Source organism: Schistocerca gregaria, chromosome 3 (assembly GCF_023897955.1).
Source record: "Schistocerca gregaria isolate iqSchGreg1 chromosome 3, iqSchGreg1.2, whole genome shotgun sequence".
In the NCBI taxonomy this organism is placed as follows: Eukaryota; Metazoa; Arthropoda; class Insecta; order Orthoptera; family Acrididae; genus Schistocerca; species Schistocerca gregaria.
Genome location: NC_064922.1, coordinates 576558181 through 576572868, shown reverse-complemented (window position 1 = coordinate 576572868; position 14688 = coordinate 576558181).

Genomic DNA, 14688 nt, shown 5'->3' with positions numbered 1-14688 from the left:
TGCTCTGTTGCCTGTGTCTATGTGCCTGTGGTTCTGTCAGTGTGATCATGTGATGTATCTGACACCAGGAATGTGTCAATAAAGTTTCCCCTTCCTGGGACAATGAATTCACGGTGTTCTTATTTCAATTTCCAGGAGAGTATAAACAAAGAACGGTGATGTTCGGGGAGTATGGACTGACACTTCTCGTATATTATATGAAAGGTATACTCAGCTTCTAGCACATAATTTCTAATCATTCTTCTGCATGAAATGCTTCCCAGACTGTAAGGGAGTGAGAAGGGCTTGTGTCGTGTGGAAAACGAGACTTTAGAACCAAACAGACTGCCCAATATCGTGTAGAGCCCCCGCGAGCACGCAGAAGGTCCGCTACACGACGTGGCATTGAGTCGACTACTGTCTGCAGTAGTGCTGGAGGGAAATTGCACCATGAATCCTGTAGAGCTACCCATAAATCAGTACGAGTATTGAAGCTATGTTTTGAGTAGCACGTTGCAAGGTATCCCAGATACGCTCAATAATGTGGATTTCTGGGGTGTTCGGTGGTCAGCGGAAGTGTTGAAACTCAGAAGAATGTTCCTGGAACATCTCTGTAGCAATTCTGGACGTGTGGTGTGTCGCATTGTCCTACTGGAATTGTCGAAGTCAGTCTGAATGTATAATGGACTTGAGTGGATGCAGGTGATAAAAACGCGATGCTTACGTACTTGGCACCGGTCAGAGTCGTAACTAGACGTACCAGGGGTCCCGTATCACTTCCACTGCACACGTCTCACACCGTTACAGAGTCTCCACGTGCTTGTACAGTCTCCTGCTGATATGCAGGACCCTTGCATTCAAATGGTTTTCTCCATACCTGTACACGTTCACCCACTCTATACAATTTGAAACGAGAGTCGTCGACAAGGCAAAATGTTTCCAGTCATTAACAGTCCAATGTCGGTGTTGACGGGCCCAGGTGAGGCGTAAACCTTTGTGTCGTGCAGTCATGAACGGTAAACTGGTGGGTCTTCGGCTCCGAAAGCTCATATCGACTATGTTTCGTTTAATGATTCGTACGCTGACACTCGTTGATAGCCCAGAATTGAAATGTACAGCAGTTTATGGAAGGGTTGCACTTTTATCACATTGGACGATTCGTTTCAGTCGTCGTCGGCCCCGATCATCGAGGATCTTTTTCCAGCTGCAACCATTGCGAAGATTTGATGTTCTACCTGATTCCTGATATGCTCGGTACATTCGTGAAACTGTCCTACGGGAAAATCCCCAATTCATCGCTAAGTCAGAGATGCTCTGTCCCATCGCTCGTGCCCCGATTATAACATCACGTTCAGACTCACATAAATCTTGATAACCTGCCATTATAGCAGCAGTTAGCGATCTAACAATTGAGCCACACATTTGTTGTCTTATACAGGCGTTGCCGACCGCAGCGGTTTGTTCTGCCTGATAACATAGCTCCGTATTTGAATACGCATGACTATTCCAGTCTCTCTGGTGCTTCAGTGTATCTGCTCTATCTTCTTTGCTTTGATACTGATGACTTCAGCCCTGTCACTGAACTGCTCACATTAACTCACTCTCTGCCCTACCCTCCCATTCATAAAGAGTCCTATCTTCGTTGTACCATTCTCTGCTGCGGTTGATCTTCTATACTCACCTGACCGGAAATCCTTTACTTGTTTCCATTTCACTTTAACGATCCGCACCTTATTTAGATTGAGTCTTAACATTTCACTTTTCAGATTTCCTAGCTTCCCTACCATGTTCAGGTTTCTGACATCCCACGCCCCGACAAATATAGCATTACCCTTGTATTGGTTGTTCACACTTTTTTCTCGTGGCCACGTCTACCTAGCCATTATCCTCCTGGAGATCCGAATGGGGGGCTAGTCCGTAATCTTTTCCCAATAGTGAGATCATCACGACACTTTTAAAATTAGAAGTTCTATGTCTTGTGAACACACATTATGTATCCTTAATGCAATGATTCCATTGCCCCCTGTATCCTCTGGCGTTTGATCATTGCTGATTCTTCTGTATTTTAGCGGGTATTTTCCCACCTCCAACAGCAATACAGTGCCCTGGGGCCTCTGTCCTCCGCATTGTTTGAGAAGACCATTAGAAGACCGACAGCGACTTCCTATGCCGCATATATTCGGCCTCCATCGCTGATGATTTTTATTCAAAATTTAAGCAATGGCAAGGTTCTAACGGGAACCGAGGACGTTTTCATTAGCAGTTAAAGATGTTAAACCAGATGGATTGCTAAAGTAAGAAACGACGTGGTTCTCCGTGAAATTGAGGAGAAAAAATGTATATGGAAATCAGTGAAAATAAGAAGGGGCAGGATGGAAGGAGCTCTGTTAAGACATCAGGGAATAGCTTCCATGGTACTAGACGAAGCTGTTGAGGGTAGGAACTGTAGTTGTAGACAGAGATCAGATTACTTTCAGAAGATAATGGGGACGCAAATTGAAAGTGTTGCTCTGAGATGAAGAGGTTGGCACAGGAGAGGAATTCGTGGCAGGCCGCATTGTATGAGATTCAAGACTGATGGTTCAGGAAATACTTGCAAAATTAGATAACACTAGATGAAATATAGCAGTTGATGAGCAGCTGGTGGTTTTAGAGATCGATGTCCGTTCAGAAAACATATTTGAATCTAACGCTTCAAGTATGGGATAAATATATGGACATTGTGTGACAGTGCTACCTCATTGGCTCTGAAAACACAAATCAAAAACGTAGTCATGGACCTGACGTATGAGCTAAGGGGGCGTAGTATTAGATGTGATAATTCCTTTACATCATATGTATTTAGTCAAGCTCTGCTCAAAAGAAAGGATACGATGTTCTGTACAGCCAGAAAAGGCCAGACAGAACTGCCTGCGTTAACATGCAAAGACGTCCACAGTTCAGAACTCTATTTAACGATAGATACGACAATAGTACCATACAATCCAACAAAATAAGAAAATGATACTGATGAGCACAACGCATAATGATACGGAAGTAAGCAGAAGAGATGATAAAAAGCCAAAAGTGATATGAGGCTACAATTCCACGGAAGGTGCAGCAGAGACGCACGACCAGTTTATTGCCAGATATACTTGCAAGAGAAAAACCAGTTGTTCGTCTGTTATTATATTCTACAGTATGTCTGACATTAATGCCTATAAGGTTTTGGTCAGTGGAAAGAAATAAATTTAGAGTGGAAAAGAAACATTCTTTACAAAATAAGTATAATCCTTGAGGAACTAGGAAGACTTCTTGCTACTGTTTATACTGAAACAAGTAAACGGTTGCAAGAAAGTGCGACATACACTGCTGTTGTGAGAAAGATATAAGCACCGTAACAGTCTGTATCGGGTACCGTACAAAGCTACAGCAGCTCCACGCAAAGCTACAAATGAGCAAGATGTAAATTTTGTCCTTCTAGTTGTTACGGTAGGACTCCTATTATACAGGGAGTTCCTAAAAGAATATACGTATTACAAAGTATTATTTTGTCCAAATTATCAATCGCTGCGCCTCGGCTCGGTTATTGGAGAAACGAATGCATGGTCTAGTTCATATTAACAGCCGCTAGATGTCAGTCGTCTTCAGTTTTGCTTGGTAACAATCGTATGTTTAAAATCGCTACTGCCCAGCAGAAATCATTTTGTGTTCTCGAGTTTGCGAAGTGTAATTCCTTGATTACAGTGCAAAGACATTTCAGGTTGAGGTACCAAATCGATCCTTCGACCGGGTGGAACATTCGCAGATTGTATCAACAGTTTCTAGATACAGGATGTGTATGTAAAGGAAGAGTCCAGTCGCCCTCGTGTTCCTGAAGAATTCTCGAATTCAAACTGCTTTTCAATGTAGTCCTTCAAAATCATGATGCCTGCAACCACAATTTGGCGTGTTTTGAGACGTTGGTTATGAAGCTGTACAAGTTACAGCTGTTACAAGCTCAGTGTCCCCATGACAAACGCAAACGTGTGACAGTTTGTAACAAGATTCTTAATGCCATTGACAATTATAACACTTTTGCACAACACATTGTGTTCAGTGATGAAGAGATTTTCCATATTAGTGGTCCGGTAAACAAACACAATGTTCGAATTTAGGGCCTACAAAACCCACATGCAGTCAGTGCATTTGCATTTGTGCGATATCCGGATGGTCTGTTTACGGCACATTCTTCTTTGATGGAAACACGGTTAACTGTCAGTAGTATCTCACTGCTCGAAGACGGCTTCATATTTCAACAAGACTGGGCACCCTCTCACTGGTAGTCGCCAAGTGCATGAAAATCTGAATGAAATTCTACCGAACCGTGGAACCTAGTACGCTCGCTATTATTTAATTGTTTTTTGATGAACGATTTGCTCTTAACAGACACGCATACTTGCATATTGCTTGTGTTGTGAATATTGTTCTTTGTTAAAAACTAAACTATTCATTACCACAGCCTTATATTTTGTTCAGTGTTATCTGTTCAATTAAAGCTTGGCCATTGTTATTTTTAGCATTTTGATAAATATTTTACTATCAAAGAGGTAAACATATTGCCATTTATTTATATTTTGATATGCTTTGTTGAAAATAAATTGAATCATTGGTGAATAAAAAGTTCTCCGGCTTCCAACTGCGCCGACCGATTAAAATTACACGAACTTTCGGCCAAGTGCTTCTTGGTCATTGTCAACTGATTTGGTTGCAAGAGAACTGAGAGATTCTGCATTCTTTCATCAGCCATTATTGCTCCATGGTATTTCCACCATGCTATAAAGAAAATAATTCCCTGATATCTGTTGACATTTTTACGAAAATTTATTTGTGTTTAAATTAGAGATCTCTACATTCAATAGCTTGAACTTCGATCAGTTCCAATATTAAATTACATAACAGAGCTTTACCTGGGTCAAACTAGAATTAAACTGTCTTAAATTTCATGTAATAGTATTTCCTTAACTCAGACTCCTAGAGTTTTCCTTACTGTGTCATTAGAATCCAACAGGTGTATACTACTTTTCAGGGGAACAGAGGCGTTCAGAAGAGTAGATTCAACACATGTAGTGAATTGAAATGATAGTTACAGTTGCTGCAATTGGATCAGTGACAATTGTGATACTATCTAGACTGACAGGGGATGCGGAGGTATTATGTAACAGCATCGACTGTAAAAAAACCACGTGATGCGCTAACTCAAATGAAGTTAGTGGAATATGTCAACGCAGCTGAATGTTCTGCCTCCAGATGTGGTCTGCAAGTAGGGAGCTGTGCTCGCTCGTAGCCGTTCGAGCGCACCGCTCTCAGCCGTGGCGTGCGCGGGTATGAAAGCTGGGTACGGGTAGGCTGTGGTCGAAGGAGGCTTCGCGATTTGGTGGAGGGCGGATGCGAGGGGGGAGAGGAGGAGGGGAAGGAGAAGGGCAGAGGCCGCCCGGTCCAGCGTGCTAGCCTCTCTGCTCCTACGGAAGTTGTAGTAGTCCTGTGTGTATGCAGGCTGATCTTACTCCCACCAGCTAGTGGGACGCTGCTGAGATCAATTTAGTTATGCTGTAGAAGTACTTCCTGGCGTCTAATCATGACATCATATCACCCATAAAACTGAACAAAGCTTCTTTTAGACAAAATCAAATAGTTAAAAGATTCGAGGGAAAAATAGGGAAGTACCCATTTTTGTAATAATGGGCTGTCTCGGCGTGAAATAAATGCAGTGCTGTATTTTATACCATATCTATTGAACTGGTTCATATTTACACCTTTTTGAATGGTACTAGCTAAAAAAACTGAACTTTAAAAAATGTTTCCCAACTACCCTTTCTTAGAATTGTAGTTACAAATAATTGTTAGAAAATCATTGACTTATTTTGGATAACTGTCCAAAGTAAAGTTCTCTGAAGCACTGAGATTTCTTTCACCAGTTGCGCGTGAGGCTGGTATACGAAACGCTCGAGGAGCGAGCTTTCAATAAAATCAGTTACGTTTCCACCACTCAAGCGGCTCTTCGTCACCATCGCCACTACTCATTTGCGTCAAATACAGGTCAGTCTCCTCAGTGGACTGAGCAACAAGTGGCCTACAGGCCAACCTCTCCGACAGTCATGTCAGATAGTTATATTTTCTGACAGACTGTGACTTTGCAGTGTTACTTAAAATGGCCATAAGGCCGAAATGCAACAGTAACAATAAATATTTTAAACAGTCAACGGCGACTATGATTTCTCTTAAGAGACCATAAATAAATATATCGCAAATTTCACAAAAACGGAAGGAACATGATTACATCATATAGTTCGGTAAATGAAAGAATTATAACAGGGAAGTTTAAAATTGGTAGAGAATATATGAGTATTACATCAATATATGCACTGGAAGAAGAAAGAAAGAGTGTATCCAATAAGTTTTACAAGGGCTTGCAATGTGACCTTTTTTCCTAAACAAAATCGACTGTGTTATGATAGCTGGCCGGAGTGGCCGTGCGGTTCTAGGCGCTGCAATCTGGAGCCGAGCGACCGCTACGGTCGCAGGTTCGAATCCTGCCTCGGGCATGGATGTGTATGATGTCCTTAGTTAGGTTTAGTTCTAAGTTCTAGGGGACTGATGACCTCAGAAGTTAAGTCGCATAGTCCTCAGAGCCATTTTTTTTTTTGTATTATGATAGGCCATATATAAGCTAGCTACGACAGTAAAATAGTCCAGTAAGGACCTAATGTGAATCAACTGAGGAATAGCAATTAACCAGAATAGATAAATGTTACAAGACTTTGTGAACGTAAATTCTTTGCGAACAGAAAGCAACTTTTGAAACTTAGGGAGATTGACAAATGTACCATGACGGCTCGCAGCTGTAGGTCAACAGTAGACTATTTAATACCAAATGAAAATTGTTCTGTAAACTTGGTGGTCGGAAAAAAAGGAAAATGAAGAAGTGGAAGAAATTACTTGATGTCTTCCGGAAATATGTGAGATAGATTTTAAGGAAGTACAAAAAGCCTTACAGAGCACTAAAATCTGAAGAGTTCTAGGTAAGGGTCTTATAAAGATAGAAATTTTTAAGTATCCACAAGATGAAGCTATGTATAGGTTTTATATTTTAACTTTAGGCGTAACGTCTTTGATTAGTAATCCGAAACGCCCTTGGTCTTGGGCTCGAAAACTGCCACCGCCTCAATTTTGATTAATCATCGGCATTGACGGCCGAAGACTCCCGGCATAAGAAGTCACTCTCATTCTGCCAACGGCCTAATAAAAGAGGGCGGAGCAGAGTACAGAGGTTTAGGACACTCTCATGTACTTGAGATGGGAAACTGCACGTCAAGGCGGAAGAATCAATAATCATCAACAGCGTGGGATGCAGAAGGCAATGGAAACTACTGCATTAAAGACACATAACATATATTCACTGGACATGTAACACGTAATTGAAAAAGTATTGCGGCGATCCCTCTCCTAGTGCAGAGGTTTAGGGAATAGTCATCCTCTGGGATATCCGGACTGTTAAGTGGTGGTGATCATGAGAAAAAGCATGAGTAACCAATGAAAAGGTAATGGTTTACGAGTCGGAGAATGGAATGTCAGAAGCTTTAAGGTAGTATGGAAGTAGAAAATGTGAAAAGAGGAACGCAAAGGATCAATATAGAGGTATTAAGAGCCAGTGAAGTGAAATGTAAAGAAGACAAAGATTTCTGGTCACACGCTCGTAGGGTAATAACAAAGGCAGTGCAAAATAATATAACGGAAGTCGGATTCGTTATGAATATGGAGGTACGGCAGAGATTTTGTTACTGGGAACATTTCAGTGATTGAGTTGTACTTAGCAGAATCGACAGCAAACCAACACCGACAACGATATTTCAGGTAGAGACTGCTTATGACGATAGAGATAGGGTAATACAGTACGTACAGAGAGGGACTGGAGTGTGGTTATAGGGGAAGAAGTAGAAGAAAAGGTTGCAGGAGAATATGGGAGGAGAAAGGAGAAAGACTAATTGAAATCTGTAATAAATTTCAGCTAGTAATAGGGAATAATCTGTTCAAGAATCACAAGAGGAGGAGGTATACTTGGAATGGGCTAGGTGATAGTCCGCAGCTCGTGGCCGTGCGGCAGCGTTCTCGCTTCCCACGCCCGGGTTCCCGGGTTCGATTCCCGGCAGGGTCTGGGGTTTTCTGTGCCTCGTGATGACTGGGTGTTGTGTGATATCCTTAGGTTAGTTAGGTTTAAGCAGTTCTAAGTTCTAGGGGACTGATGACCATAGATGTTAAGTCCCATTGTGCTCAGAACCTTTTGAACCATTTGTTTTGGCTATGTGATACGGCAAGATTGTAGGTAGATTACATCCTGGTCAGATAACAGATTCTGAAATGAGATACTGGATATTAAGACATACCCAGGAACTGATATAGACTCAGATCACTGTGTACTACAGATGAAGAATTGGCTGATGGTTAAGAGATTACTGAGGAAGAATCAATACACAAACAGGTGGGATGCGGAAGTACTAAGGGATGAGAAGACACGCTCTAATTTATCTCTAAAGCGGTAGATATAGCAATAAAGAATGGCCCAGTAGGCAGTACAATTGAAGACGAATGGACATCTCAGAAAAGGGAAATCACAGAAGTTGGAAAAAAAAACACAGGTAAAGAGAGGTAACTTCAAAGAAGCCATGGGTAAGAGAAGAAATACTTCGGTTGACTGATGAAAGAAGAAAGTACAAAAATGTTCAGGGAACTTAGGGAATAAAAAAAAACAAGTCGCTGAGGAATAAAATAAGTAGGAAGTACAGGGAAGCTAAGAGAAAATTATTGTTGGAAATACTGACTCAGCATATAGGAAATTAAAAACAACCTTCGGTGAAGTTAAAAGCAAGGGTGGAAACATTAAGTGTGGAACGGGAATACCACTCTTAAATGCAGAGGAGACAGCGGATAAGTGCAAATAGTACACTGAAGGCCTCTATGAGGGGGAAGATTTGTCTGATGTGATAGAAAAGGAAACAGGAGTCGACATAGAAGAAGAAGAGATCCAGTATTAGAATAAGAATTTCAGTGGGCTTTGTGGGACAAAGTTCAAATAAGGCAGAAGGGATATATAACATTCCTTCAGAATTCCTAACATCATTGGGGAAAGTGGCAAAATAACTACTATTCACGTTGGTGTGTACAATGTATGAGCCTGGCGACATATCATCTGACTTTGAGAAAAATATCATCCACACAATTCTGAAGACTGCATGAGCTGACAAGTACGAGAATTATCGCACAAGTTGTTTACAAGAATAATATATAGAAGAATGGAAAAGGAGATTTAGGATGTGTTAGATGGTGATCACTTTGACTTCATTAAAGTTAAATGCATCATAGTGGTAATTCTGAAGTCGCGGTTCATAATGAAACCAGGACTAAAGGATAATCGAGTCACGTTCGTATGCTTTGTCAACGTGGAAAAAGCGTTCTACAATGTAAAATGGTGCAAGATGTTCGAAATTATGAGAAAAATGGTGGTAAGCTATGCGGAGAGACGGGTAATATACAATTTGAGCAAGAGTCAAGAGGGAATAACAAGAGTGGACGACCAAGAATGAAAGAGTGTTAGACAGGGACGTAATCTTTCGCCCCTACTGTTTAACCTGTACATTGGTGAGGCAGTGATGGGAATTAAAGAAAGGTTCAGGAATGGAATCAAAATTTCTAGGTGAAAGGATATCACTGATACGATTAGCTGATTACATTGCTATTCTGAGTAAAAGTGAATAAGAATTAGGTTGTCTGCTGTATGGGATGAACAGTCTATTGGATACAGAACATGGATTGAAAATAATTTAAAGAAAGACGAAAGTAATGAGAAGTAGCAAAAATGAGGAAAGCAAGAAACATAACATCTGATAGTCATGAAGTAGATGAAGTTTTAAAACGCCACCTATGCAGCAAAATAACCAGTGACGGACATCAGAAACAGACTATCACTGACAATAGGGCACTACTGGCCAAGAGAAGTCTGCTAGTATCAAACATTAATGCTGTAAATCAGGCGGCTTGATAAGGTTAGGAATGAGGATGTTCTGCACAGAAATTGAAGGAAAAACAATTTGTGGATAAACTGTCATGGATGAGGGACAGGATAATAGGACATCTATGAAGACATCAGGGAATGAGTTCCATGGTACTAGACGGAGCTGTAGAAGGTAAAATTTGTATAGAAAGACAGAGACTGTAATACGTGCAGCAAATAATTGAGGGCGTAGATTTCAAGTGCTACTTCGCGATGAAGAGGTTGACACAGGAGAGGAACTGATTGCAGACCCCATCAAACCATTGAGAAGACTGATGGCCAAAAAAAGGCAAAAAAATGCAAAAAGCAGAAGCAGTATCGATTTTCGGAAGAGGATCAATAACAGACTCTCCTGTGCGGCAGATACAATATATATTTGACAAAATCAGCAAATCAGCAAAAAGAATGAGAAACATTGTCAGTAGCATTTTACTCGAAGAACAAGCTGCTTCTCGGGAAGGTAGGTTATGCTAAGATATCGTTTTCTCATTAAAAAAAATAATGGTAGATAGAAAAGATTACGATTTAACATCGTGCAAAGTCTTTACAGATTATAGGAAAACCTTTTACAGTGTGCACAGAACAACAGGAAGAACACCACTGTATCTGACCAAAGTTGTCCAGAGCACTTACAGGTGCAAGGGAACACAGATAAATTAAAAGCTAGAATCTGGGAATATCTCCCAAGGAAATGTTAATAAAGGGTTCAGATTAAGGCGTATGTCACCGATACATTTTAATTTACGTTTAGATGACGCTATGAGGGAATGTAAACATTGGATCATGACACCTAATACAGAGGATACCTTCACAGAAAAAGTTTTATGAAAACCCTTTATTTTTACTAACGACTTGATTCTAGTTACAGATAACAACGATAACTTACTGAAACCGTTTTATGAACTACATAAAGTAGAAAAGCAAAATAATTTAAGTGCGTTAAATAATTTAAGTATGAATCCAAATCTATAGCCTTGTAACGCTCACAACCTTTTGGACGTATGTTCATACTGGAAAGGAAAACTATTGAACTACTAACACCCTAAAATTCTTGGGTTGTGGCACATATCTCGGTGAACTGCATACTGGAAAAAAGATTAAGCCATTCATTTGATAAGTGACACCATGAAATAGACTCTGAGTGGAAAAGTTCGAGTGGACGAATGATAAAAAAATTTTATAATGGTATGGCAGTTTGCTATATGGAAGTGATAACTGAACTATGATTTCCAGAACGCGTGTTATATTCCAGGCAACGGAGATGAGGTTTTTGACAAGAGAGCAATGCGTAACAAAAAGGGATAGATTATAAAAGTGAGACCATGCTGAGGAATGTAGGAATTTGTTACTTAATGGAAAAGGTTAAGAAATACAGAAAAGAATGAAAAGAACGTATAGAAAGAGAGGGTGGTGAATGTGTTCCAAGACAAAAGCTACAATATATCCTTAAAGTAATAAGGAACGTTGGTAAACCCAAGAGAACATGGACTGCTGGAGAAGTACCAACAGACCAACTTGTCTAATACTTGAGGAAGATGAAGAAGAAGACAAAAAACCTTATTTTACGTAATTAAAATTTTGTTCTTGCTTATCAGGAACTGATATTTCGTTGAAAATTGGAGGTTCAGCATTTAACGTCTCGTCTCTATCAGTAACAGACGTAACTTTCAGTAGTCGGAAGGGTGGCCACAGAAATGTTGCTATTCCGTACAAGGTTCGAATTTACACTTACTTCTCGACGGGACGTAGGCAAAACTCTTTCAGTGCACATAGCAGCTACAGTTAACGTAAAATAATGCGATATATGTACAGTGGTGCAAAATACCAGCGGCCGAAAATAGTGTTTTACAACTAAATACAAATAGTATCTGCAAGACACGCGGCGCGTATTAAGCAAGAAAAGAGGATTTAAAGTAATATATAAAAACGGCCCCTGCCTTGCAATGATTCTTCAATTTACGGACCAGTCGCCAAACAAAGTGAACTGTAGGATATTTCTCCCCTTGGAGCACTTCTCCTAAAATGTCACGAGTACTTTTGCAGATAGTTTGTTGTAACCAATAAGTTTTGCAAGGACGCCTTCTCCGGAAGTATATTCGTCATTTTGTCGTAGTGCCTAAGTAAAGACTGTAGCATTCTCAATAAGCTGTTCCACGTAGTATCCGTTTCTGCTTTCAATCTTGTGTATAACGCATATTTTAACGGACAATGTCTTTGGCAGTAAAAGAATCGAGAGAAAAACTGCAGCTAAGTTTTCAAAAATCCGTCACCGAAAACGTGTTTTAGGATTATGTTCAAAAGATGTGCAATGCACACGTATTACGGAAAGGATTTGCATGGCTTGCATATATTAGCGAGTCTGTCGATGACAGCCAAAGAAACTGGTACGCCTGTCTGAAAATGTGTAGGGCCCCAGTGAGCAAGCAGAGGTGTCGCAGCACGACATGCCTTGGACTCGACTAATGTCTGAAGTAGTGCTGGAGGGAACTGACATCACGATTACGAGGAGACGGAGAGGTCCTCTCAACAGCACGTTGCAAGGCATCCCAGATATGCTAAAAAACGTTCTTGTCTGGCGGGTCTGGTGGCCAGCGGAAGCGTTTAAACTCAGAAGAGTGTTCCTGGAGCCACTGTGTAGAAATTATGGAATGTAGGGCGTCGCTTTGTCTTGATGGAATTGTTCAAGTCCATCGTAATGCACAGTGGACATGAATGGATGTAGGTGAGCAGACAGGATACTTACCTACGTGTCACCTGGCAGGGTCATATTTACTCGTGTCAGGGGTCCCATATCACACGTTTCCGGTCATCAACAGTCCCATGTCGGTATTGACGGGACCAGGCGAGGCATAAAGCTTTGTGTCGTGATGTCATCAAGGATACACAAGTGGGTCTTCAGCTCCAAAAGCCCATATCGATGATATTTCGTTGAATGGTTTTTACGCTGACTCTTGTTGATGATCCAGCATTGAAATCTGCAGAAATTTGCGGAAGGGTTGTACTTCTGTCACGTTAAACGATTCTTTTCAGTCCTCAACGAAGTCGGAGATTTGATATTTCACCGGATTCCTTATAATCACGGTACACTCGTGAAATGGTCGTGATGGAAAATCCCCACGTCATCGCTACCTCGGATATGCTGTGTCCCATCGCTCGTGCGCCGACCATAAAATCACGTTCAAACTCATTTAAATTTTGATAACCTGCCTTTGTAGCAGTAGTAATCGATCTAACAAGTCTGTTTACATATCTGTGTATCTGTATACGCAAGCCCATACAAGTTTCTTTGGCGCTTTAGTGTATAATGTAGTTAGGTGCTGAAGATGTAATCTTAGATTAAACATTGTTTCCTCAGTATTGTTCTTAATTAATGCCCAAGATTTTTGTTCCCAGAAATGTTGGTTATGGTCAATACCATGTTTCTGAATGTCCTATGTTGATCAACAACGTATGCAGTTACAGAGAGGTAACACATTTTCCGGCTTTGATTGGTCACAAATCTGCTGTATGTACACATGGGTCCACGGTTATGGATTAGACAATACTGGGTGTCGAACTCGCCCCTATTTCAAAGAATTCTCTTCCATTACTTCGTGCCATCGCCGTCGGATGAGATAGGATGTTGGAGACATCCACTTTTCCAAATTCGGAATCAACATCTGCGAGCTCATGTCATAAAGAACGAAGTTCTCCACCAGATATTAATATAAATGGAGTATGTTTTCCAGCACACATTTCTAAGAATTTTTTAATTACAGTCTCTCACCGAAGCTGGTAATGCGTCAGAACTTACCCTTCGTCGTGTTCTGCAGATATGGGTCTTCAGATGCATTGCAGTTGAAGTGTGAGACAGTACATGAGCCAGCAGCGAGTAACTGAGTGGTGATCGGGTGGGTGCAGACGCCCGGGACATTCGTGAGTGGCACTCTCGAAAGAGAATAGACGATGTTTAATGCACTTGCTCTCAAAGCAGCTACACAAACATCTGTAGCACTTTCCTGTAACTACACGCACCAATCAATTTGAGCGAGCAGAACCGCTAGATGCAGACCTCTGTCAATAAACTGAATTGTGAATACAGCTCGGGTGGGAAGAAGATGTGTTTCCCGGAGGCAGCTGAAAGCGATTACAAAATGAGAACGAAATGAGCAAATTGAATGTGCAATATTGAATCTAGTCCGGTCAGTGAAAGTATGAATTTTACGTAGTAGGTCCCTTAAAAACAGCAAAAATATACTTACTTAATAAACTGAAAATAACCCTTCTATTTAAAAACGAGCACAGTGAAGTTAGTTTCTCTACTCGCAAGTCCGCACCTCTTGGTCTAGTGGCTAGCGTTGCTACCTCTGGATCACAGGGACCCGGGTCCGATTTTCGGCTGGGTTGGGGATTTTCTCTCCCTTGGGACTGGGTGTTTATGTTGTCCTCATCATTCCATCATTATTCGTGAAAGTGGCTAGATTGAACTGTGTACAGATTGGGACTTTGTTCGGGTGCCGATGACCGTGCAGTTGAGGACCCCACAAACCAGACATCATCTTCATCTACTCGTATAATAGAACTCGGCAGTAATTGCTAGGGAGTCCGTCTGTAAACTGAATTGCGAGCAGTGTTGGGGTGGAAGAAAGTTGTCTTCACGGGGA